We start from the raw sequence: 27,649 nt of genomic DNA on the forward strand, positions 1-27,649 counted from the left end.
CTGACTATCAGGGGAGTCAAGCCACTCTGGAGGGAGTAAGGTAGAGCTGAGAAAAAATATGAGTCAAATGTACATGAAAAAAAAATTTCTAAGCTCAAGAAAAATAATGATTATTTTGCCCAAGAACCTGATGTCATTTGCCTCTTGCTCTCGTGCATTTATTCAGGTGGACATTCATTTATTCATTTATGTATTGAGTGCATCATGATTCCTGCCTCTATTGCTCCATCTATGACCCCACTCCTGAATCTAAGAACTACATCTAAAAATCCTTTTAAGAACTTGATAAATACAAAGTCTAATTTATCATCTTCCTTATCATCTCCAAATTAACTTTCCCTCCTAAATTCCTAGTCTTCAAAGGATCAAGAAAGAAAATGAGAATCTCTTTTTGTATCTGTATGCCATGGGCTAGAATACCAAGAAGTTTATCTATATTTGCTACCATCAGTGGTAGAGGATCAAGGGTTTTCTGGCTATTTCACACACCTTGAAACAGAGGCTCAAAGAGGACATGTGGTCAGCATAGATACGTGGAGGTCTGAGCCCTGCAGTCCTGTCCCAGCTTAAGGTTCTTTCTGTTTGATCCCCTACTGGTGAACTGAGTATCCATGATGTGGTTTGGAAATGGAAATTGCAAAGTTAGCTACAAGGGCCAATCTATCTAGTGGATCGTTTGATTCAAGAGACATAAGGAAAGGCTCCGTCTCTCAAAGTCATCTCCAACAACAGCTTGATGCAGCGCCTCAAATTCCACCCTTAGCAATTCACTCTTCACAAACCTTCGTTTTAAATGTAAATAAATAGCATTGCCAAAGTAAATAATGACAGCAAAGGTTTTCACACAGAGTTCCCAGGACCCCTGGCAGTTCCCCTGAACATCTTCTCGGGCCCACCAGAGGGGGCCAGACTCACCAACCCCTCTAGTCCACCCATCCCACCAGCTTTAATCAGAGAAGATTTTTTTTCTCTCTGAGTTTAGGAGCTTCCATGCAAGAGCATTTGCCGAAGAGGTGATTTACTTCAGAATGATAAAAATCATTTGTAAGAGTGGAAAAAACTGAAAACAGCCTAAACGTCCATCATCCTAAATTATACTGCTTCCACACAGTGGAATGACAAGGAAGCTGTTAAAAAGCTGAGAGAGACTCACATGTTCGGATGTGGAAACATCCAGATACATCGTTAAATTCAAAAGTCAGGGGAGTACCTATGGGCTAGTTCTAAATGTGTTTAAAATGTACATTTATATGTTTGTGTTTGTATAAATTCTTTGGGAAAGGCGTTTTAACCTGGAAATTTGGATTTGGAGTTTGGGGGCTATATTTAACATTTCACTGTATTCTCTTCTGTACTCTTTCCGTCCCCCCCCCTTTTTGTTCACCATAAGCATATTTGAGCTTTGAATAAAAATTTGTTTTAAAATTTTTTGAAGTTACTGCCTTAAGGTATTCTTGGTCTTATTAATATCCTGGCAAATATTAGTCACCACTTTTTTTCCACAGCGACAATTATCTCAATTATCTCAGAGGAAAGGAAAATTTTGCTACGAATGTGGAGTGAGGGGGAAAGGGCCCACCTAGGAGGTGTTGCCTGGCAAAGAGTTGGGAAGCTGTGGAGAGTTCTTGACCTGTTTGGGGTCCTGACATTTGACGGAGAAATACCTCCCACTTGGGAGAAAGTAAGAATGAATGACTAAGAGAAAAGACTCCTTTTCCATGTTTTGCTTGGTCCTCTGCTAATGAATATAATCTAAATAATTCCCAGCAGAGAAACTAGGTTCACAGGGCAGGCAAGTCAGCTATTACAGGAAAATGATTTTCTTTGAGAGATTGGAAAGCTGTTATTTGGGTTGGACAATGATTCTGAAGAAATCAACCAGATTGCTGCTCAACTCTCCACTTCCTGATTATGGGTAGGAGGCAGAGTTCTTGTAGTCTAAGGGCCCTGGAGCCGGAAAGCCTGGGTTTGTGTTCTAGCTCCGTCAGTTAATAACTGTGACCTCTGTGCTGTGAAGGAATCTGACCGGATTTTCTCTAAGTTCCCTTCGAACTCCAAGCTCTGTTATAATTCACACACAGGCATACAAACTTCCAAGGGCTTCCCACCCCCTCCTCTACTTCTAATTCCCCTCTCCCAAATGGGCTCCAAAATAAAACATCTGCCCCGCTTTCTGTGGACCATCTCCTCCCTGCCTCCTGTGGACACAGGCCAGTTCATGTGAGCCTGCGTGCCAGGTTGAGCCCGTGACCATGGGCTCCCTTGTGAAAGAGGAAACCTCAGCTCCTCCACCAGGGCCCTGTGGAGCTACGCTGTCCAGGCAGTCAGTCATGCTCACTCAAATGGAGACCAATTTGAACATCACAGTTAATTAATCTGCATCCTCAGGTGGACTCTCAGTGTCCACTTGGGAATGCAATTTAGGTGGCCCTGGTCAGGTGGTCATTTGATATACAAAATCACTCTTACTCTCTGTTGTTCCTTGTAGATGGGGTACCCCCACTCTCCTCCCACCTCCTCCTCCACCACGGTCTGAGGGGAAAGGGCAGTGGTGACTGGGAGATGATGTCAGAGTGGAGCTGGGGCACAGGTCGCATGAGGCGGCACCTTAGATCAAGCCCAGGGCACAGCTAGACTATAAACAAGCTGCTGCCTGGGGATTCTGCGTCCTGCTAATCCAGGCTTCCTCTGTTGCTTGCTTGGTTCTCCCGTGGGTGGTCTTGCTGAAACCCGCGGTTTGGAGAGTGTCAAAGAGCTCTTATGTATAAACACGGCATTCCAGCCAGCAGAGGCAGTGCACACAAGAGAGGGGCCAGGAGTTCCTGGCTCTCGTTGCTTTCCCCGGCCAACTCCGGCAAATCTCTCTCCATGAAAGGGACCGTTTGTCCTCCCTATCTCAGGTTAGGGAGCCCCCACTTATGAAGTATCTGAGAGTTGTCCTCGACTTTTCCTCTCCTTCACTCCCTATCCAATCAGCCACTGAGTCCTGCTAGTTCAATTTCCTAAAGTTTTCTCAAATCTGCCTACTTTTCTCCATCCCCTCTGCCTCTCAGCCCTTATCACCCCTTTCTGAAGGGTTGGCACCACCTCTTAACTGGCTTTCCTATACCAAACTTGCTCTTAAAAGGCCATTCTTGGCTTTTCTGCCCAAGTATCCAAATAAGTAAATGCGATCGTGAAATTCCCAAATGCAGTCATGAAGCCCATGGAAAAACACTCAATGACCCTCACTTGTCTCTATACACACAAGAGAAGGGCCAATCTCCACGTGGCCTATAGGGCTTTTGGCATGCTGACTCTAAATCTGTCCCAGAGCAACAACAATAGGAGCAGCTGCTGGAGATTAAGTAACTAGCATGCCCCAGACAAGAAACTGGGCATTTTGCATATGCAAAATATTTTTAAAAGTCAGATGCATCTAACTTCTTGCTATTCTCCAACATGTCCTGCTCCCTTAAATCTCATCACTCTGTATAGGCCATTCCTTCAGCAGAAAATGTTCTTCTTGTCAATCTTATCCTCTGTCATTCAAGATCCAACCCAGTGGCATCCTCTTCTGAATCATAGCTCCACGACACATGGCTAATCGCTCCCTTCCCTGAGTCCGTGTGGAATCTTGTAGCATCATAGTGCTAACTGCACCACATCTATGTCCACACCTGTTTTCCTCATTCAGTTGGAGCTCTCTTGGAAGCAGGGGTTATTTTGTTTTTCATTCATCCTTATGCTGTGTTTTCCACCACGCTTGGGGCTTATTTACTTCGGTTTTCAATAATTGAGGGAAACGAGAGTGCTATGTAATTGGAAGGCAGGAGGTCAAACAGCAAAACATCAACCTGAGAGGCCAGGGTAGGGTGCTCTGCCGGGATCTCAGGTTAACCCACAAGAAGAGAGCTCTCCTTGTCCTCCCCCATTACCCCCTAATCATAAGGTGGATCTGAGTGTGGAGCAGAAGGCAAGGGCCTCTGAAAGCGGGGGACTGTGCTGAAAATAAACCTCATTCCTAAAGGACTGAGGAGTTTTCTGTTTTGAGCCACACCTTTGCAACTTTGAACTTGTCCTCTTCTCTTAGCTCCTGGATAATGGCTGAGTATAAAGTAGGCTTAATCAGGCAGGATGCAAAACTATTTTATTACAACGTGATGAAAACCCAGACACTTCTTTTACACAAGTAGGTAACCCTGAGGCAAACAGCCACTATTCGATAAAAGCTTGATGCACTTCAATTCATTTATCAGGATCTTTCACGCATCTCCAATCATATTTCCTTGCCTTTCCTTTGCAGCTCCCCCCATTCCAGTGTGCAGAGGATGAGCAACTCCGACTGGTCCTGTCTGGTGAGGGCTCGCGTTATAGTTTCAAGTCGAAATTCTCTCCACAGAGCATCAAATCCTGGTTAAAGTGTTCTTTAACCTCTCCTCCTTTTCTACCCACCATCCTACCCCAGGTTTCCTCTCAGGAAATCCTAGCTGTGTGCACTGTGAACAGGTCTAACTGCCACTCTGAGCCTCATTGCCCGCACAGTGAGAATAACAATATTCCGTATCTCAGAGATTTATGGTAAGGACGGCGAAGGTTAATCAAACCCTTAACACAGATAAATATGAAATAATAAGAGTAATTAGGAACTTCTTCCATGTCTCAGGGATGCCTTCGACACTTCTTGAAAGTTAATCATTTGAACTGTGTCTCTTTCCAACCCATGTAACCAGATTTCATGAGTTGCTGTCCTCAGGAGCAACTACTTTCTTCTAACCACCTTCCTAAGTGCCTCCACTTGGAACAACTATGCTGCCGTCTGACCTGTTTTCCACCAGCTTCCCTTTCCTCTTTGTACCCGACTATCTCCCAGAAGAAGCACAGAGAAACCCCTCCCTTCAGGGTCTCTGTCCTGACTGTACATGTCCCAAGTGCACAGAGGAGTCCAGGATGTCATATGCAACTCTCTTGGGAAAACAGATGGTAAGAATTCTGCAGTGAGTGAAATGGGGACGTTTACCCTAGATGGTCAACTGATTTTTTCTTTCAATTGAAACTGACACAAATTCTCCCCCAAGCATCCCTGGATATGCTGAATCTCCCAAAGCAAAGACAGAGAGAAAACCAAACTCAATATGACCTTGGAGGGTGGCTGTTGAAGGAAGTGGATGAGAACATCTGGGAGTGTCCTCACCTGGTGCCTACACACTACCTGATTTAGAGACCTAATCCTCCAGCACCAGAGGGGGTTAGGGAGAAGCAGAACCGAAGAAATCCAGGCAGTCTTCGAACGGTCATGCTCACTCCTGCTGGCCTGTGTTACAGCAATTGTCCTTTGCTGACTGCCCTGCCCATCTCTCCCCTCTGGAATCCACTCTGCCGTTCCTCTGAGGATGCCATCCTCACGTAGCATCCCTTTGCCCCTCTTATTGCCAATAATAGAGCCAGGCTTCTCCACATGTGGCCCTCAGACTCTTAAGGAAGATTCTGCGGTGATCATTATCAACAATGCTGCTGCTCAGCCCTTCTCCCTGCCCACTGACTCAAGATTTCCAGGAGATGGGCCTGGAGCCTGGAGCTCTTCATTTCTAGAAAGCACTGCAGGTGATTCAAAGTGTGAGAACATTTGTTACAGAAAGGTGAGCATCCATGGCCTATTCAAGACCTTTCATGAAAAAGCTGTCCTCTACTCCTTGTGTCCAGCTTTATCCCCCCCTCCTCCATGAGTAACACCTCCAGCCACCCCAACATGGGTGCTTACGATTCCCCAGAGAGAACGTGCAGGGTCCTACCTCAAGTCCTGTTCATGCTTTCCCCCGCCCTGGAACACTCTGCCCCCACCTATGTCCTGCTCTTCATTCAAAGCTCGCTTCTGTTAAAACTGTCATGCCTATTAATTCTCGAGACAGGTACTGAGTACCCACTGATGCAAGGCTCTGTGCCCTCGGGTTTACTATGAAGTTCAACATGTGCTTCCTGCCCTCCAGAGGCTTTAAGGCTGAGGAAGGAGAGAAGCCCGTGTACTTCAGCAACCACAAGAAGAGGTGAAACATAAAAGCAGCAAAAGCGTTTGAGAAGAGATGGGGCATGAGGCAGTCGGAGAAGGCATTATAGGAACTGGCATTTTCTGCAGAGGCTCTCAGCGAGGATGGGACTAGAGAGGTGGGGAAGCGAAGGCTGGGAGAAAGGAGGAGTTTGAGCGAAGGTACAGACATGGGGAGCTGAAGAGAATACACAGACAACGAGAAGTAGCACAGCTTGGCTTTGTTTATGGTAGAGTTCATGAAGAAATGTGTGAGATTTGGCTGAAATATAGATAAGTGTGTCCTTAGTTCTCTTTTTTCTCTGAACGCCATTAATTTTTATGATATGAACCAACTCAGTTAGACCACTCAGCATATATGCCTGTGCGTTTCTTTGAAATGTTATGAATATGTTTCTAAAGGCAAAGATTTTTCTCATTATAAAACATTTTCATTGGAGGAAATTTGGAAAGTACAGAAAAGCAGGAAAATTGAAAAATTACCCGTAAGTCTACATGCGGACATCATAGCATTTTGGTTGATCTTTAAATCCTTTTTCCCCTATCCCCACCTACATATATATTTTTCCCTTATGCAACTGAAATAAGATTGCATATAATTTCGTGTCCTATTTTTGTCACTTAGCAGGACATAATGAGCACAAGCCCACATCACTGACTATTCCTTGAAAACATTGCTGTCAATGCCTGCATAATATTCCAAGACACAAACTTTCAAGTCTCAATTTCACCTAGTAGTTGCCGAGTGTACTTCTATGGGACATTAATAAAAGACTTGTTAACAGGTTAAATCAAGTTAGAATAAGTTCTTTTCTTCTGGATTCTGTAAGTCTTTGAAGAGTCACAATGTGAATTTGACTCTTCGAGAAGGGTATAGCAAGTAGTAAGTTCCAAATGTATTAGCAACAGATTCTTTTTTAAAACAAGCATCCCATGGGACTCATTTTCTACAGAAGTTTGGGAAATACTGGTTTAACCTTTATCCTGTTGCAGAACATTTAGATTGCTCCCAGTTTTTCGCTATTATAAATAATGCTTAGATAATGATCTTTGTACATAAAATTCAGGCTGCAGTTCTCAATGTTTCTTTAGGATAGATTCCTGGAAGTGAAATTGTAGGGTCAAAGTGTGTGGCTTTTTTTTTTTTTTTTTAAAGATTTTATTTTTTCCTTTTTCTCCCCAAAGCCTCCCGGTACATAGTTGTGTATTCTTCGTTGTGGGTTCTTCTAGTTGTGGCATGTGGGACGCTGCCTCAGCGTGGCTCAATGAGCAGTGCCATGTCCGCGCCCAGGATTCGAACTAACGAAACACTGGGCCGCCTGCTGCGGAGTGCGCGAACTTAACCACTCGGCCACGGGGCCAGCCCCACAAAGTGTGTGGCTTTTTAATTATTTTTTTAAATGTAATAGTCGTGTTCTCTCCCTCTCTCTCTCTCTATTCACTACAGGCCTCCTCCTGAGCGCCATGATTCTGCTATGTAGTTTTTCCATCTCCCTGTTGGATACCCTGTGCCCTTTATTTAGTAAGTCTTCAGCAAGTGTGTAATGATGTTGATAACGATGGCAAGCAAGGAGAATGATGAGAATGAGGGTGGGTTCCTAGCAGAGAGGAATTGCATCTTTCAGTAGAACGTGTCAGTATAAAACAGTACTTCAGTGCAAGTTATTTTATATCAGCCAGCCTGAGTTCAGTTGCCCCACTCATTCTCGGTGTGACTTTGGCCAAATTACAGTGATAATAGTACGTAACTCATAGGTCAGTAGCAAGAACTAAATGAGAAAATATGTGTAAGCCTTATTGCACATCCCTGAATGCATATAAGCACTGAATAAATATGGCTGTTATTATCATTATTATTATTATTCGCTGATGTCTGAAGCCCAAAGGAAAGGTGACCATTTCTTTAGGAAGTTGAAAGTGTGTGAGAGCTGTACAAGGTCAGAGCCAATAGCGGCTGATTTGAGCAAAGCTTGCCGCAGAAGAGACACCCAAAAGCAAATGCTAGGGACTGGGTAGGCTCTGTAGAAATGGCTAGAATGACAGCAAAAGGGAGCCGATAGGGAAAGATGGAAGTCAGCCAAGGCACCCAGGGACTGCATTAGAGATAAAAAATCAAATCTGTTTTGGCATGGTAGAGACTAACATTTCATTCTGAACTCCTCTCCCATCGGAAAACTCTGTTCTGATCCCATTTCCCATTCCAGAGATAATCAACCATCTCCCCCTGGACACAATGTGGTGGCCACAAGCCCAGCTCTCACCTGTCAGTTCCCTGTCACTGCCTAAGTGACAGCAGGCCCTCCAAGCTGGCATCCCCAGAGGAGACACTGACAGAGCAGCTCTGATGCCTGGCAGCTCCCTGGACCCTCTTGTTTACTTCTCTATTTCAAAAACAAGATTGATCTCTGTGTTTTTGAGGCCACTACTACCTTTTTCTGAATTTCCTGGGTGCATCCAAGCCAGAATCAAAAGTTTGACTGACTAGCTGCATCTCTGACGACGTGAGCCCAGAGCACTGGGGGCTGATGGCACCAGGCTGGGTCCCACCCCTCCTTCAGAGTCTCCCTCTCTCCTCCCTACTCTTCCCCATCACTCTCAAAGCTACCGAGAGTTAACAAGTGTTAAAAGCCCTTAGATCTATTTAGAGGGAAGGCCAATTTACTGTGATTAAATGCAAGGTAGCGTTCAATTAGCAGAAGATAAACACAACATATCAACCCACTCTGATAATTTTTAAATCAAAAGTTAGAGCACACATAGTCTGCTGCAATAATAATTTACTAATTTAATGATGATGGAGCTTTTTAAGATCTTGCCATTCTCTAAGAGTGTGTGTGAAGGACATCTAATGTTAATTAGAGATTGCTTCATTAACAACTTAACCAAAAGGCCACACTTTGCGAAATTATTGGGGAACCTATGAGGAATGAGAGTTGATGGAAGGAAATTACCATGAGTATCTTTCCCATCAGTTAATGAAGGGTCTGATGTATAAATCATTAGCAGGGGCCATATGGTGACAGTCAGTAAAAGAAAGGAGAATTTGGAGATTATGGATGGGAGCAGGGCAGATGGCTGTGAAGAACGTGTGAAGGCACACGCCTCTTCATATATGTGCCCCCCGTGGCAGCAGGGACCCGCTCTGCCATGCAAATGGCAGGGCGGTTTTGTTTGGTAGACAGCTGTTGCTTACACCTCTGGGCTCAGCCTGACAGAGTTAGAGTCACCTCCAGCAGAGTGCTAAAGCTTTGACAGACAGTAAGTGCCTGGGAACTTAGGATGAATTCATTAATCTACACTCCAATTGAAGGAACACCTCTGAGACTCAGCACGGTGCTTTCTGTCCTTGGTGGCCAGCTCCTTTGAAGATGTGAGCACGCGTCACAACCATCCAAGCTATCTTGAGGTTCTAGGGGCCCCTGACAGTCTGAGACAGCAGTTCCCAAAGTTTGCTGCACGTTGAATTCAACTGGGGATCTTTGAGAAAGACTAATCTCTGGCTCCCACCCCCAGGCATTTAATCTATCTGGGGTATGCTATGGACTAAATGTTTATAGCCTCCCAAAATTCATAGGTTGCAATCCTAATCCCAAAAGTGATGGTATTTGGAGATGGGGCCTTTGGGAGATAATTAAGTCCTGAGGGTGGAGCCCTTATAAGAAGAGACACGAGACTTGCTCTCTGCTTTCCATCATCTGAGGATTCAATGGAGAAGACATCTGCAGGATGACAACCTCACAAGACACCGAATCTGCCAGTGCCTTGATCTTGGACTTCCCAGCCTCCTGACCTAAGAGAAATAAATTCATGCTGTTTAAACCACCCAGTCTATGATATTTTTGTTAGAACTGCCCAAACGGACTAAGATAGGGTATGAGCTGAGCATTGAGATTTTTTTAAGCTCTCCCTGAATAGGTGATTCTAACATGCAGCAAAATTTGGGAATCATTGGTGTAGGAGCCAAGCCCAAGGTCTTAGGGAGAAGGAAGGCTCTGGACTCTTGGCAAATGCTGGAATCTGGGCAGGCGGTGTTCCTGGCATGGCTGCTGACCACTGAGGGGTGGGGTCTTTAGAAGAAGTAAGGTCTTCAAAGTTAATAGACCTGGCTTTGAATCCCAGAACCACCGCTACTTTGGGTAATTACCCTCTCTGAGTTTTCTGCTCTGTAAAATGAAGGGAACATACTTTCCTCAGAAATTGTATGAGCATTAAATGAAATAATATGCATAAAGATCTTAGCCTGAAATGTAATAAGTATGAGAATGGTTTATCTAACCAATGAGAATTAGCTAGCAAAAAAGAAATAGTATCACGAGCCAATCCGTATCTAGTACTTGTTTGAAGTTGCTAAAGGAACTGTAAGTGTTTTGTGCAAGTGCCTGCAATACACCCAGGATGCTGTGGCAATAACTGTACTTTATTGTGTGTCGACTAGGAACCAGGCACTGTTGTAAGCACTTTATAAACACTTCTTAGGTTGTTGACTGGTAGATATGTCAGTAAGGATTTTCTGGCAAGGAGCAGACCAGTGAATAGCTGTTCATAAGAAATTCCTCTAATAAACAAGCACGTGCTGTCCATGGCTATAGGCTGTGGATGTTGAGAGAATACCTGTTAATTTCCCAAGTAGACAAGACATGATCTGGTGGGAAAGAAAACTGGACTTAGCAAAGACCTGGTTACAAATCCGGGGTCTGCCACATCCAAGCTGACCAACTACGGGCACGTTTCTTCACCGTTTTAAATCTGAGTTCGCTCATTATTATAAGGCATAGATAAAGGCATAGATAATGACAGCTGCCTCAACAAATGTAAAGCATAAAATGAGAGAATCTATGTAGAAGTACAGACCATGGTGCCAGATTCACAGCAAGAATTCAATACACGGTTTGCTGAATTACACATTCTAAATGGCAAAGGGAGAAAATGTGGTGTGGGATGTTTACAGAGGGAGCCTGGGAGCAGGACTCCTGGATTCTAAGGACACAGCAACTTCCGTGCAATGTGCTACCCCATTTCCCAGCCAACGCCAGGCCTAATGAGCTCTTGAAACTGTTATCTTCTTGTTCCCAGATACATTCATACACCTGTGAGCACTTTGTTCCAAGCAAGCCCCTCAGCTGGAGCTGAGAAAACCAAAAAGGCTTGGCAGTAGCCTGTGCCATCCCACAGGCATGATGGTTTGGCACCTCAATTAGACTGAGGTCTGAAAAAAGCCGGGCCCAAACCCCTACTCGGCACCAATCTTTTCTGTAAAAACAACCAACCCCCCTAACTAGGAAAATCAATGGATTTTTTTCTCCCCACCGATATCTAAATAGCTATTTGAATGTGTTTTATAACAGGAGGAGCTGTTGAACAAAAGGTCAGGGCTGATTTGAAGTTGGTCTTTCTATCAGCAGTTGCTTTTAAAGACACAGTTCACCCAACTCTGTGAGCCCCTGAAGATAAAAAATTATATAAATGTACAAATGATTTTATGACTTTGATTATACCACTTCTGAGAAATATCCATATGAACTGGTAAGGAAGACTAAAGATATTGTGATAAAGAAGACTCTTTGAAATCCTGCTTTTAAAAAAAATCTATGTCATGAGATATGAATGTAGCCAAAGCCTTGATAAAAGTCGTGTCATCCTTTTGCCGTAGAAGCAGCTGAGGCATGAAAGGGACCACGGGCCTGGAGATCTTTGCTGCCTTTAAAGTCTGGCTTATTAACATGCATTAGAGTCTTCCTAAAGATGGCTCCGGCCAAAGGTTATCAATGGAAACTTAATTTAATGAGCCCAGAACACAGGGAGAGGAGCCCTGCCAAGCCAACCCTGAGAGGAATTTGGGGCAAGGGCATTTCATTTTCTGAAGAGGAGAAACAAAGATAAACTCATTAAAGTAGAAGGTACTACATTGTTAGTTTTTATCCTCAGAGCACCACTCTCCCAGTATGGGGGTGCCACTCATTCTCATTTTGGAGACTAAAACCCCACCCCACCCAGAAGAGAAGCCGATGATAATAGAGGCTTTGAGGCCAGAGAAGAGCTACAGGGAAGGCTGCTCTACAGACCAACAGCAGTGCTGAGATGTGACAGTTAATGTGCATTGGAGCCCAACAGGCTTCTCAGGGGTGGAGGCTGTGCTTTGTGAAATTTACTTAGCTGTGGATCTAGGCTAGTTATTTCCATCATGGGTTGTGCAAATGCAAGTAAGAACTTTGGAAATCTCGAGGATAGAGAAAGCTGCTCAAAGAAATGTTGTCAATGCTCTCCAGTCGTGAGAATGAATTGTTCCAAGGCTAGAATGGTGAGGATACCTTTTGGGGTAAATCGTACAGGAGTCACAGATTGACATGCCTACAGGAGACAGGCGAATAGCAGGAGGTAGTGAACTGGGACAGTAGGAAGATAAGAGGACATGTTGGGGTGACAGCGAGACCTCTTCTTAACGGAACAGCAGAACCTCCGCTCTCCTGGATGGTTGCCCCACTGGAAGGGAAACGTGTTGCCAGATCTAATTGTTCTAGTGAAGTTGGAAACTGGAATTTTTATATAAAATCTCCTAATTTTAAAGCTTTGGTAACTAGTTTATTGTTTTTTAAATATTTTGGGGACCAAGCAAAACATGTCTATGAAATGGATATAGCCAAAAGCCTGTCCATTTGGGTATCTGACGAGAACATCGGATGATATTGAACAGCGCTCTGATCCTAGATAGGGTTAGTACTGAGAGTCAGAGGGAAAACTACCTGTTGAAAGGCTGAGATATAGCATTTGCATATATTTGTGGAAGAAGATATCATCCAACTAGGATTGTCATGAACGGCCATGCATGTTGTGTATTACACAACCCTGGGCAGCACCATTTATAACAAAGACTATATAAATGGCACCTCCTGAAGTTGCAGAGCACACAACCCTCACAACCAATCCAGCAGCCCTGGTTGTGACGCATGCTTAGTCCTTCATTTCAATGGGGTCATGAGGGACAGAGAGCAACCCATTCAAGTACCAACACACTGATTCAGATGGGCCAGCACACCCATTCTTGACCTTCAAATGGACTTTCATCAAAATCAATTACAAATAGCTCCTCGGCATTATAAACAAAACCCAGAAAGAACTGAATATTTTTCTCTCATCTTGTTGACCACAAAAGAGGATGATCCCAAAGCTTTCATCAGCAGAGACACAGCAGACTGTCCTTTGGTGGTGACTCAGCCTAAGTACACTTAAGTATGGAATTAAGAAAAAAAGAAATGGAAAAATATGTTATATAAGTTCCAGTGGCTTTGTTTGTGTTAGGTTTATAAAACTTCCTATGTAAGGTTGGTTGTTGGACTGTATATTCTGTATTAGATTAATGTAATAATGAAATACGATTTATGTCCTCACAGAGTGAAGAGTTATATCTCAAATGACCCAGAGGTTTCAAAGACAGTGACAACACTGGCTGGCCTCTGGAGCAGTCAGTCACTTGCACAACTGGCCTCGTGGTAAAGGATAGGAGCGCCAAAACTGGCAGAAGGAGTCTTTCTTAGCATGCTGAACCAAGAAATGGTTATTTTCCTTGGAAGCTCAACGGCAGCAGAAATATGTGGCGGCGGTTAACTATTTCTCGAGGAAGAGAAATATAGGAATGTGTTAGTGAATGTGATGAGCTGTATTTCAGTGGCTCAGAAAATATGTAGCCAGTAATTCCCATAAATATTTAATAATAAACCAGATATATAAACACAAAGGGGGATAAAAATACATTTGTTATACAGTATTAAAAATGTATCATAAACATTTGTTGACTAAAACGATATTTCAATTTACATAATCCCCTAAAGACACAGTTTCATTCCTGATAACAAATAATGACATTACTTAAGGATGGGGATGAAAAAGAAGGTTGGATCTCTTGGCTGCCCCTGCTGCTACTGGTCTTGTTGGCAGTAGAGGGGCACAACAGACCTCTGGTCTGCTGGGTCACTAATAATGACCTATACTCACTCATCTGCATAGGGGCTGTCCTAATATGTAGTTAGTTTCCAGAATACAAGAAAAAAACAATCAATAAGACACCCATCTCCTTGGTTAAGACTGGGTCAGTCTGCAAATAAAATCGAGTGTTCAAAGTAAGAATGACTATATCTGACTTGTTCAATGCTTTACACGGGGAAAAAAATGAACTGCCACAAAGAAACATTAGACCAGAACAGCGCAGGAGCTTAATAAACATCTTCATGAAAAGTTAAAGGGGCTGCCTCATTTGTCTGCAGCACGAGTCAGACACCGCAGCGAGGGTGCTTCTTACTTTCTTTCCAAATCAGGGGCAATTTGCTGGCTTCAAAATAAAGAAAGGAAAAGAGAGGGGGCCCTGTCTGGTCAATGATTTATTCATGGAGCTAAGAAAACTCTCCCCTCTCAAATGATATTTTTCCTGGGTTCTAACCCTTCAATCTTCCTCCAGCCTGGGAGTATATGTTTCTTTCCTCCATGTATTTTTCAGTGTTTTCCATTATTACATGACACACCGTTCACCTCAATCTACTGTGCCAAGATCTCAGCGGGCTTGCCCTTGCTCAGAGAATTTTGCCACTCCAAAACTCAGTATTGATGCTTTGTCTCGCCTGAAGAGCTGAGCAGTTTCTCCTCTAGACTGAGGACTTCCCCACCCCTGGAAAAGGCTGTGAGCAGAGCAATGGGAACTAATGGCATCTGCAGTTGGCAATATGCACAGTTTGTACATAAATGACTTTTTTAAAGCAAGCAGAGAGAAGGGTTGATGACCAAGTGGCTCAAGACGCAGCCTGTTTCTAGGCAGAGAAAAATCTTAGCCCAGTCCTTGGAGGGCTCCAAGTTACCTCTGACTTTAGAACTGTTACCCAAAGGCATGTGCAGATCTGGGAAATGGGGCTATGTGAGAGACTCCAAGCTACGATCTCTGGGTCTGGGTTTACCTGTGTGTCAGAGAACTCAGTGTGAACCAAGTGTCAATGCCTTAATAGAAAACCAGCCAGCAAAGTGTGAATGAGTTTTCAGCACTGCGTAAACAACACAATGGGAAACGTCCTAGCTCAGAGTCCAGGGTCTGTGGGGAAACAGTTTGGGATTGAAGGATGTAGTCATCCACTTTCTCTGGCAATTCTGAGGGAGAAACAAACTTAGGCGGAGAGTGTCCATCTGCAGAACCATTTCTTTAGGTAGATGCTCAATGGTCTCTCATTTCCTGCCCACAGTTCTGCTTAGAAAACTAGTCCTATGCCAGAATTCAAGTCAGAGATCATCTACTTGTATGATTGCATTTTTCACCCTGCATTGCAACTCCTGAATGAGTGGCTATTTCTCCTACTAAAATGTGAGTCCTTGAAGGCAAGATTAAGGCTTATTCAACTCTGCAACCTCAGCACCTAGTACAGTGCCTGACACATAGCAGGTAATCAATAAATATCTGCTAATTCTGTTTAAGTAGAATTTCATCCTGATTTTCATTTTCCTTCCCATAAGACTACTGTATTTGGTCCTCTCCATTCTCCCTTTTAAGCACTTTTCTCTATTCCTTCCTCCATTCTTACTGTTTGTCACTTTATCTCCATTTCGCCTTGCCTCCTTCTCCAGCCTTGGCCTTGGGTCTCCCAGTGACTCCCTGGGTGTTTCCTAACAAAGAGTCCCCAGAATTTTCTTGAAGAAAGGCTATTTTTCCATTCTTTCTCATCCTTTGGAATCACCAGAGAGAGGAGAGGATATGGAGCAGTGAAATCTCTCAGTGGGGTAGAAGGGAAGAGAAAGGTACCATTTTAACTCCCAATGAGGTGGGGAGCTGGATAGGGAGTGGGGGACCCTATAGTAACAACCATCAGAAAATACCCCGGCATCCATAAAGAGATCTGTGCCCCCTAGTTAGGGATTCCCTCCCTTAGCACAGAGGTAGATACAAGTGCCAGCTCTACTTTGGGGAAGTAGATCCTGCTTTTTTCCTTGCTCACTAGGACCCAGCCAAAACGCATACACTTTTCTTAGAAAAGGATACTCTCACTAAGTCTGGAAGTCAGGAAATGAATAGAATCGTCCAATGGCAGACTCCATTAGTAACATCTCAATGCTCTCTAAACGTAGTCCTCCCGGAGATGCCAGATTCAGCAATTCTGAGATGTACCCATAGAGCCTATGATATTAATCAAATTCGTGAGGAGAGGCTGAGGCCAGAATGCTTAAGGCCAATGCATCCTAACATGCTCTTCCCCTATTATGGGGAGAAAGCAAGCCTCAGTGTAACGTGACATCATCCATCTCAGTAGGCAAGTGGAATAGATTTCCTGATTACCAGGTTAAGCGATGCATCAAACAGGAGCGATCCTGGTCATTACTAATCATTTAAATTTAGGAAGACTGAGCTCAGTGACATTATCAGGCCCACATTAAAGAGTGACTTCTCTCTGCTATCAGGAATATATTGGTGTCCCCTCCAGGATTTATTACTCTGAGAAGCTGCAGGACGGGCTGAGGCAGCAACTATCTATGGCACCAGCAACACATCCATCATCCCCACAACCCCAATTCTGGTCAGCTTTGGGGGCCTGGGGCCTCTGACCTCTCCTCTTTGCTGGGGCCCTTCAGTGGTCAAGTCTACAAACAGACTAAAGAGCAAGCATCTAGAAATTAGTTCATTTAGAACACTCTTTATTATATCATTATTAAATCCCCAAGCAGCTTATTTCCCTCTGGTTTTCACCTTAGGGAAACGCAATGTTTTCTCACACTCCAAACTACAACAGCCATCTGAATCCAAAGATGGTTTTTGCCTAGGACATATGTGATTCAAATCCATCCTCAGAGATTCTATTTAACCTCTTCTATAGTGGGGACCAGGTAAGTAAATTTAGAATAAAATCTTCAAGTGATTCAGAATTACACCACCATTAATAATTACTTATATACAAGATGCCCTTTGGGGAAAACTAGGGAGGAGAGCAGATGTTTGGAGACTACCCACCAAGAAGATCCCTAAACAAAGAATTGCACACTGGACTTGAGAACCAGAGAAAGACATGGGTCAGGAACAAGGCCTTGGCATTATCATCTCTATCAGGGCTTCTCAAACTTTAATGCACGTGTGGATCACCTGGGAAGCTTGTTAATCTGCAGACTCCATCTCAGTAGACCCAGAGTGCATCCGAGATTCTGCATTTCTTACAAACTCCCAAGTGACGCCAGTGCTGCTGGTCCATGAGCCACACTTTGAGTAGCAAGAATGGTTCTCAACCTTAACCTCACGTTAGAATCACCTGGAAAGCTCTTAAAAGTCCCAATGCCAGGCTCACCCCAGACCAATCAAATTAGAATCTCTAGGGCTAGGACCCAGGTATCCATATTTTTTAAATCTCCCCAGGTGATTTCTTTGCACAGTCAAGGTTGAGAATCACTGATCTACACTGATGAACAACTCTGCTCCTGTGGCTGGATTCAGTCAATACTGAGTCTTCTGTGTTGGATACTTTGGTGGACATTTGGTACAGAAATCCACCTTCACCCCAAACACACAGGCCAAGTGCTTCCAGGGAAGCTGACCTCACTTCCAGCTCCAGGTATGGAGCTGAGCTGTCCAAAGTTGGTTTGACTCCCACGCCCTTGCCAGCTGTTGTTGAGGAATATGCATGTCACCTAATATGAGTCACTGGGATGCCAGGAGACATTCCTGAAATTAGGCTTACCTATAGATAGGTGAGCCAGTGAATTTCTTATTGCTTAAGTCAATTTGACTTGGATGAAGATATCTTAACTCATGTTGTCACTTGGCTTATGTAAAACAAGAGACTGGATAATGCAGGAAAACCCTCCTAACTGTGCAAAAATGGGAACAGGTTTATCAAATTTGACTAATACCTATCCCACCTCCCTTACCTTTCCCTTACCTCCATTTCTCCTGCCACCCTCCCCTCTCCATGGAGAAGGCAGAGTAGATGGTGAAGCGCATGACCCCAGGACTATAGTCCTGTTTCTTCCCTCTCATAAGAAGAATGACTTTGGAAAAGTCTCCAGCTTTATCTAAGCCATGGTTTGCTGATATTTAGCAGGATAAGAGTAATATCTGTGTCATAAGACTTTTGTGAGCATCAAATGAGATAATGGATGTGCAAGCATCCTGCAAATGGTAAATTGCTATAAAAATGTCATCCGTGTTTTTTCGTGGTTGTTGCTTGCTATTAGGAAAAATAAGCAGTGATCCCACAGGTGGAAGTTTATTCAAAGTGCTGGCCATTGTGTATCCGTGCACTGTCTCATGGAGAATGCAGGCAAGGCTGGGTGTGCTGCTGATTCTGGCAGAGTTCCATCTAAGAAGATGTCCCTGAGCTATCTAAAGCAATCAGCGAGGAGGAAGAGACATAAATCGCACTGTTCCTTGCAAGCAGAGGGGGAGAGGGGTGGAGGGAGAGAAAGGGAGGTTGCAACCTAAATGATTTTTAATTATTTTCTGATTCACTACATCATTAGGGAGACAGGGAAAACTCTTAAGACTTAAGACACAGTGATCTAATGTCATTGATTTTCACATATATTTTATGAGTGATGAAATATGACGAAGCTGGGAGAGAAAAGCTTTTCAAATACAATAAGACCAGAGAATCACCAAGCCCATTTATAAAAAGAAGTCAAGTTGTAGGCTCAGGCTGAGTTTGCAAAAGTCAGGCTTAAAGATGACCCCATGTGGATTGGACCTGAATGCTCCCTGGCTCCCCAAACCCACTCTGAGGATATGTTGATCGCCCCCTCTCAATTATAAATTTAAGAATTATTTAGTCTGTGTCTATTAAACATAAGTTTCCCCATATCATTTGCCATCACATCCCCAGCCTCTAGCATAAAGCATGGCACATAGCAGACCCTCAATATATTTTAAATAAACGAAACTAAAGTGTCTAGCACTGCACTGGGTCCTTCAGGGATAAAGGAACATGAGTCTCTTACTATCTCCACTGAGCTTATAATTATTTGGAGGACTCTATGCAAAAATAATTTAACAAGAAACAAATAGAGCAAATCACACAATTAAGTACCAAAGAGCCACAACAAACAGTGAGGTACTAACAGTAATCGAGCAAAGGAAATAATGAATATTGGCTAGAATTACATAGGATGACATTCCACATGAAGTACGATGTATACCTAAACCTCCAGGGCCTAGCATGCTGCCTTGAGCAATTATGAAGTCTTTATATATTCAGTCAAGTGGCTTTATTTCCAGTCAATAGTCTCTTCATTTTTTTCCAAAGGTGAAAGTAATCAAACTTCAATCAACCCACCTAGAGTATAAATTATTAGTCATGTTAAAATACCTATAGTGAGGTTCCCCATGCAATGGCATATCTCGTATTCCAGCTTTGGACTTAGAATAACTAAGCATGGCTGGAAATATAGTAGAGTAAGACAGACTAAATATCCCCATGAGAACAACACTGCCTGCCTGAGTTGGAGGCTCCCTCTCTAGAATGAGCTCAGGCATAAACTGGGCACAGGGATAAAGAGGAGAAGTTGGAAGGAAAGGGCAACTTCAGCCATCACAAGGTTCATGTCATTCACATCGTTTTGATGTTCTTGTCCTCCCCAACCACACCAAGACCAAAGACCTAGGAAGAAATATCTATGAAACAATAATGTCAACAACAACAACACTACCATTTATTTGAGCACCTTCTACTCCAAACAATCAAGGATTTATTTTTGTTTCTTGTATTCTGACAATGATTCTAAGAGGTAGGCATCCTGCCCCTAATTTACTGATAGAGGATCTTAGGAACACAAGCTTAATTAACTTGCCCAGAGTCATATAATTGGTAAGTGGTAGAACCAGGATTAGAACTCAGATCTATCTGACTGCAGAGACAATGTTCTTAACAGGATGCTGCACCGCTTCTCTCTCCTACTGTGCTATTAAACCAGAGTTTTCATAAGAAGAGAATAAGGCATTATTGTTTTAAGACCCACTTGGAAACAGAGTGCAGCCCAGATAGGGGATGGAAGCCACTTCCTCTTCTTCTTCAGGGCCAAGGGACTCTTTTCAGTGACCTGGGAGCCTGCGGTCCACAAGGTAACCATAGGTGAACTAGGTTTCAAAAGATAACTTGTATTCAAAACGTAAGCGTTTACATGAGGAGCAAATTCAGCTTGGAGCCCTGGAGTCCTTGATATGATGATGCAAAGGCAGAAAGGATAGTCACTTAAGAGGAGGATTTCACAAAGCCAAGAGAATGGTGGGCTACCTCAAATGAAAGAAAAAGAATTCAGAGTTCACTAAATCCTGGTGTGTGTGGCGAGGTGTGGAAGAGACAACTGGAGAATTATAACTCCTTTCATAGAATTGGGGAATTCACATAAAAGCTTCAGCTGTGACTGGAGAGACAGAATGTGTGTGTAACTTCAAGGCAATAAAGGTTAGAAGAGGTCAGTAAACGTTTTTGAAAATATGAATGATCAGTTGAAAAGACTATTTTAGGAAAATGAATCTATTAGTGAAGTACAGGATAAACTAAGGAAGGAAGAGGCTGGAGGGAATGCCTTGGGAATTCAGCAAATTTTCGCTCAGTAACAATCTATTAAAAGGTTGTTATAATGCAAGAAATGTTAAAAATGATGATTGATGAAAACCTTTGGAGTGGATATAGAGTAAAATAAAAAGGTGTGCCATGAGGTGTATAACCTTGATTACTTAGAGAAAACTGGTATCCCCAATTTAAAAAAAATGGAAAAATAAAGACAGATATCCAGTTAGGAGAAAAGTTCACAACAATAATGGATCCATTTATTGAAATATCACTGTGTGTCAGTCATGATATCACTCTGAGATAGCACTCTACGGACCCTTTTTAACTTAGTCTTCACAAAAATCCTGCACTTTAGACATCATTAATCTCTTTTACAATCAACGAAACTGAAGCTTAGGTTAAATTATTTACCTGAAGTCACAGAGGTGCTAAGTGACGATGCCAGAATAGTGAGGTCAGTTTTAGGCATTTTGGGACGGTGATGGAACATCATAAAAGACATAGCGAAAGACAGTTTGAAAATGAGGTAGAAAGAAAATCAACTGGAGTTATCACTGCGGTCATCTTGTTGCCAGAAGTTCACAGGTCAACAAAGACACCACTAAGAGTTGACCTTAACAGGGCGCCTAGGTAAGGATGTGAGGCTGGAAAGGCAAATAAGGGAGCATTCTTATGAACCTGAACCAAGCAAAGATGATTTCTCTAAGAAATACCAAAAAAAGGTAGAGGAGAAGGCCCTGTGATAGGATTTTGTGACTTCTCATAAATCAGAGTATTTAGTTGGCCATTACATTAGTAAGGCCATTATCAAAACAACACAAAATAGCAAGTATTGGTGATTATGTGGAGAAATTGGAACATTGGTGTGTTGCTAGTGGGAATGAAAAATGGTACAGCCACTGTGGAAGATGTATAGCAGCTCCTCAAATAATTAAAAGAACTACCCAATGATCCAGGAATTCCACTTCTGGGTACATACCCAAAAGAACTGAAAGCAGGGACTCAAATAGATATTTGTACACCAATCTTCATAGCAGCATTAGTCACAATAGCCAAAGGGGGAAACAACCCAAATGTTCATCAACAGATGAAAAAATAACCAAAATGTGGTAATATACGATGGAATATTATTCAGCCTTAAAAAGAATGAAATTCTGTCACATGCTACAACATGGATGAACCTTGAAGACGTCATGCTAAACAAAATAAGCCAGATACAAGATGATAAATATATTGTATGAATCCACTTATATGAGGCACCAGGAGTAGTCAAATTCATAGAGACAGAAAATAAAATGGTGGTTGCCAGAGACCGGGGGAGCAGAGAACGAGAAGCTAGTGTTTAATGGGTATAGAGACACAACTTGGGAAAATGAAAAAGTTCTGGAGACAGTGCTGAGAGTTGCACAACAACGTGAATATACTTAGCACTGCTGAACCGTCCCCTTAAAAATGGTTAAAATGGTAAATTTTATGTTATGAGTATTTTACCACAGTTAAAAAGAATGTAGCTGGCCAAGCATAAAGTTGGGAGTTGGATGCAGTTTCTCCCACTCTGTGTTGTGTGTGTGGTGAAGAGGTGGTAAAGATCCAGCCGTATTCACCCCAAGGACTATCCAACCAATCGTCTTAAAGAGGCCAGCCTTAGGAAAACAGGTTACAAGAGTGCATTTGTGGATTTCTATGCTATGACTAAACTTATTAAAACAAAGAGACTGGGATTAACAAAATGATTTCAAGAGTTTGGTAGCCAATTCATTAATTCATTCCCTCAAAAAATGTCACCTTCGGTACAGTACATAGCCAGCTTTGGTCTCAGCATGACATCAGAGGAAAAGGCAGCTATAATTGGCATTAAGGAATTAAACAGCAAGACTAAAAATAAGGAGAACTTTCTTCATGGCGAAAGTTCTTCATCCTGGCACTGAGTGCTTCGGATAGTATGCAGTCTTGTTTTCTGGAAGCATTTAGACACAGGATAGGATCAAATCTTCCAGGTTAAGACAAAAAGCAAGGAATGGATGCCATCGCTCTGCAGGCTCCTCCCTGTCATATGATCCTGTAAGTCATGTGGCTACATGTTGTTTTCTCTTAAGTGTCTCATACAGACTGAAGGTTCCTCAAGCCCTCTTAGTTTGAGCGAAAAGACCACACAGTGCTCCAAAGCTATGCAAACACTTAGATGGGGTCTGACGGGGAGGGGTTGGCATTTAGTGGAGACAAATCTCGCAAAAAGTATAAACATTTCTCATCTCAGAGATCTTGCCTTTCCTGACGGCTTCAATCTTTCATTTTAGAGATTTCTATTGATTGGGTGAGACTTGCACACATTTTTGTCCACTGCACAGAGATATCAAAGCAAACTTTTCCCCTAGCACCAATTCCCCAGGGGATGGGAATGATTGAGTTTTATTGGTTCAGCTTCTAGGATGCTCACATCTCAATCCAGCCAATTTTCTTTGGTGAGAGCCCACTCCAGTCCACTTAATTGTATTTTCTAACCAAAGAGTTGAGAGAGATTTGTCATCTTTACAGTCCAGAGGAGATGAATCTCCAGACTCCTCTTCCAATTGTGTGAGCTTGTTTCTGAAGTTGGTAATCGAAGAAGGGAGCCAGGGCTTAGGGAAAAAAGAAAAATCACATAAAAATATAAGGCTGAAAATACAGTGACTGAGACACAGGCAAAAGAAGTCAGCAGGGCTTGAAGGAATTGAAAGGTCTGAGGAGAAGCAGTCTGCGCCATGCTTTCCTAACTTTTATTGGACAGCAATTACTGTAAGCAGTCTTTCATTTGGATCTGAACAAAGAAGCGCCGTGCAGCGGCTCTCAGTTCTCTGATTACATCTTTCTTCCTGTTTGCTTTTTCTCATGGTTCGCTCTGTACTGCTATGACCTCTCACCAGCCCCAGCCCTGCTTATTTTCACCTTCATTTAATCTCACACCAAATTTCCCTGTCTCACCTCTCTTGGCCATAGCTGGCTCTGCAGTGTGGAAAGGAAGATCCGGAGCAAATTAGGAATGCTAACCCAGCTTGAGACTTCGGGAAAATTAATGCCCACAGTAAAAGGGAAGGCCTCCTCCATTCTCTTGGCAAATGGGAAAGGTGCCTCACTCAGCTTTCTTTGGCACCCTGCCACTTTCCAACCCCCGATTATGCATTTTTCCCTATTAAATATACAAACAGCCCTGATAATTTGTTCACACTGAACCTCTCCAAACCTGTGCATTCTATATTACATAATTCTATTTTGTGCCTGGATTTATTTTCATCTTCTCTATTAGACTGTAATATTCCCAGTTAGACTGTAATATACCTGCAGACCCAGTGATGCTGTTTCCTTTGCTTCTTCCACAGCACCTAGCAAACACAATATGGGCAGACGTTGGGAATGTTGTAAGGTAGTACTATAAAGCGGTAATATCACTTACGTTCTTTTCTCGGAAATGCACACCAGAATTTGTACAATCCCAGTACTAGACTTCAAAGAAATCACCACAGAGTTGTCGATTTGTCATCACTCCTGCAATTTCCTTTTTTTTTTTTTTGTAACATTCACAGCCAATTTATAAACCCCAGAAGAAAAGTTGTCATAGTTTATGGTCAATCATAATTTTTGACACGTTGTTAGTTTATTTTTGACTTATATTTTTAGATTACTCAACCTGATCTACTGTTTTACTTATCCAGCTGACTCATAATTATTATTTTGATGACTTCAAAAATTACTACTGGTGATTCCCTCCAAGCAAAAGAACTTACCTTTACCAAAGCAAGAACGATGTAACTGCCGGTCCGAAGGTCAGCCCCAACCAGGAACACAAAAGATTCCGAGCATCGATAACATTTTTAGAGTAAGTATATGGCTGCTGAAGGTAGCTTCTTGGAAGAAGATAATGGGAGACAACTCTCCATGACTATTTTCACTTTTCTGCATGGTCCAGGCTTGCTGAGCGAAAGTACTACAACCTTGCCTTCAAAAGATGATGGAATAGTAAACAATCAACTAGGATAGTATATTACTCCAGAGAGATTTAGAGACTCATGTGTCCCAGAGCTGTTTTGCTATTTTCTTACATTATAAGTGTAGTGAAGTAGAGAGTTTCCTCTCTCCTCAGAGATGATCTCTCTCGCTCACCTTCTCTCCCTCTCTCTCTCTGAAGGTTAGCATGGGTGACGATGTGCCAGATATCCTGTATAAGCTCCAAGTCTCATCATTTTGGGGCCCATCTTCCGTGGTGCTAACGGTTCTGCAGCCAATTCCACCAAGAAAGAGTGGTTTCCCCCCACCAACCAATTATCTGTGAGAGCAGCTGGATGTCCTACAATTCAACTCAATTCTGACACTATCTACCTGGAGATAGCATCAGATCCAACAGGTTAAGGGCTTAGTCCTCTAAGCCTGCCCTCTTCCCACTTTAGACACCAATCACAAGTCCAGATTGTCACCTGGGTTTCTAACCAACTGGCTATAGATTGGAGCTTCTAACAACCCCATCCTCAAGTTGGATTAATTTCCCAGAGCATCTCACAGAACTGAGAGAAACATTTGACTTACTAGATTACTGGTTTATTATGAAAGAATATAACTCAGCAACATCCAAATGGAAGAGATGCACAGAGCAAAGTATGGAGAATGGGCATGGAAGCTCTCTGGGTACACCACTTTCCCCAAATTTCCATGTGTTCACCAACCTGAAAATTTTCTGAACCCCACCTTTTTGAGTTTTTATGGAGGCTTCATTACATAGGCATGATTGAAAACCACTGGCCATTGGGGATTGATTCCATCTCCAGCCCCCTTCCCTCCCTGGGACTGAAATTTCCAACCCTCCAATCACACAATTGGTTCTCCTGGCAACAAGCCCCCATTGTTAGGTGAGTTCTAAAAGTCACCTCATTAACATAACAAGTGACACCTTTAAAGCTCTCACCACTTAGGAAATTCCAAGGGTTTTAGGAGCTCTGTGCCAGAAATGAGGACAAAGACCAACTATCTATTTCTTATTATAACTCACAATATCACAGGTACAAACCCTCCTGCATGTACAGGTAACATTAGGCCCTTATCACATCATCTTGTGGTTGCTTGAGACACAGGGAACCAGTGCTAAGATGCTCTATGAGTAATAAATGATATATTCTCTAATACAGAGGTCTGGTGTTTCTGTTAGTGTGCGGATATAGACACTGTTAGTGTGTATGTGTGTTTATACATCCATACACAAATGATATATATACTCACACACACCCCTACATGACAGGTTAACTTGTAAGCTTGCAAGTAGAGTAACATCTCGGACCCATCGTGATTTTGGACTTAATAGAAGACAATAATCATTATAACATCCTTGGGTATCAACCAAATAAACTACATAAAGAGCTTAATGATGGTGTAGTTAGTTGGGAGCCTTCCTTGGGGGCTATCAAAACCTCTGCCCCGGGTCCTGTATTCTTGCCTAATAAGTGATTGCCTACCGGGTGAAAGGCGGGATCATTGCTTCTGGGGCTACAACTTTAAATGCAACACATTCTCAGTCTTCAAGGAGTGTATTGTTTACAGGAGAAGATAAGGTATTTACCCAAATATCTTTACAACAAAAGAGAAATTGTTTCCATGAGAGGAATATATTTAGTACTAGGAGAGAGAAAAGAAAGAGGCAGTTGCTACAGTTGTTTTAGCTGTGTCTGTTGTGGGTAGGGAGGGGCTAACTGAGGAGTTCTTATGAAGGGAAATTGTCAATATCTGTATCCATCTTTTAGGTAAAGTCAAGCTTCTTGAATTTGCAAGTAACACTAAGGAGGGTGTGTGTTGGCCAGTAGACTGGTTAGCAAAACCAAGATTCTGAAATATTTCTGCAAACCAGAATGACAGGAAAAGTGAACAAAATGAAACTCTGTAGTTATAAATATGGAGTAATAAGTGGGTTAATGGCAATACTTATGGGGAAAAAGAACAAGAATCGTAGCAGACTACATAAGCTCAACAGCAGTAAAATTAAGCCCCTGACATTCCTCTTGGTGCTATTTCAAGCCCCTTCGTGTACCTGTTCACCTTGGAGGCTCGCACAGACCTTATGAGGGCCTCATTGGACAAGTTTTATTCTTCCAACTGAATTGAAGGGGGGACGTGGTCTCCAAACATAAGCCACTTGACCCAGGTTGCGTAGCAATCAAAAAGGTGAGAACCATCTTTGGTCACCTTGATTGAAGAATGACATCACAATCAAGGAGTCTCAGCAGTAATCAGAATCCTGTGGTCCTTTTTAGATTATGAAGGGTGCTGCCGGTAAGGGTACACTCCATACAGTGGAAGCAGTCAGAATGACACAGGGTCTGGACATCGTGGCATGTAAAAAACGTTTGGGGGAACTTGACCAGGAACAGAAAACACAGATGAAGAACCAGTGTCTGAAAATATCTGAGGAGCCGTCATGCGGGAAGAAATTAGATTTGGTCTAGGAAGTTTCATGGGGCAGAACCAACACCGTTGTATGGAAGTTACAGCAAGGAAAATTTCAGATTACTATAAAGAAGAGCTTTCTGTCATTTAGAAGGAGGAAAGATGAGCTTGCAAGAGAGTGAACCCACCACCACTAGACCGATGATAGCAAAGGGTGTGACCAGCCACAAATCGCAGTTATTGTAGAAGGAATTCCTCCCTAAAAATAAAAAGTCCATGGTGTCTCAGATCTCTTCCAACTCTAAGATTCCGATACTTAATAAAAATCCACAATACCAGGAAATTCATGTCCTAACAATAGATCTTCAAAAATGTGTAGACATTAAGGACCATGGTGACACCATGAGTTAGCACCATATTCATCTGGGCTATAAAAACATCATAAATAGTCATAAGGCCACTCACATATCATGACTTTTGCTTTTTGCTAGTCTTCATATCCCTCCGTGAATGAGAAAAGAGCTTGAATTATTATCCCAGAGAAGGTAAGTGATGAGTTTAAGGTGATATGGCAAGTTAGTAGTGAAATCAGAGCCAGAAAGCCAGTCTCTCCTTAGATTCATTGAGATCTCAGCTAGGATATCAGAAATAAGATGACTAATATTTATATAGATAGCATTTACTGTGGGAAAGTCACTGCTTTAAG

The 27,649-nt window shown here is 42.7% G+C and overlaps 1 long non-coding RNA gene across 3 annotated transcripts in view; it reads right to left on the reverse strand.

Moving 5' to 3' along the window:
* Positions 1–26,759, reverse strand: part of LOC139078837 (uncharacterized) — a 51,384-nt gene extending 24,625 nt beyond the window's left edge. Inside the window, exons 1-4 of one of the 3 annotated variants that reach the window (XR_011531986.1) lie at positions 26,588–26,759; positions 24,303–24,514; positions 23,857–23,900; positions 22,906–23,159 (exon numbers count right to left, since the gene is read on the reverse strand). This is a non-coding gene — a long non-coding RNA (uncharacterized lncRNA). Of the gene's footprint in view, positions 1–22,905; positions 23,160–23,856; positions 23,901–24,302; positions 24,515–26,587 lie in introns of those variants that run through there. The other 2 variants (XR_011531988.1, XR_011531987.1) reach the window with 2 other exon arrangements.
* Between the last annotated feature and the right edge of the window lie 890 nt (positions 26,760–27,649).

Source organism: Equus przewalskii, chromosome 23 (genome assembly GCF_037783145.1).
Source record: "Equus przewalskii isolate Varuska chromosome 23, EquPr2, whole genome shotgun sequence".
NCBI lineage: Eukaryota > Metazoa > Chordata > Mammalia > Perissodactyla > Equidae > Equus > Equus przewalskii.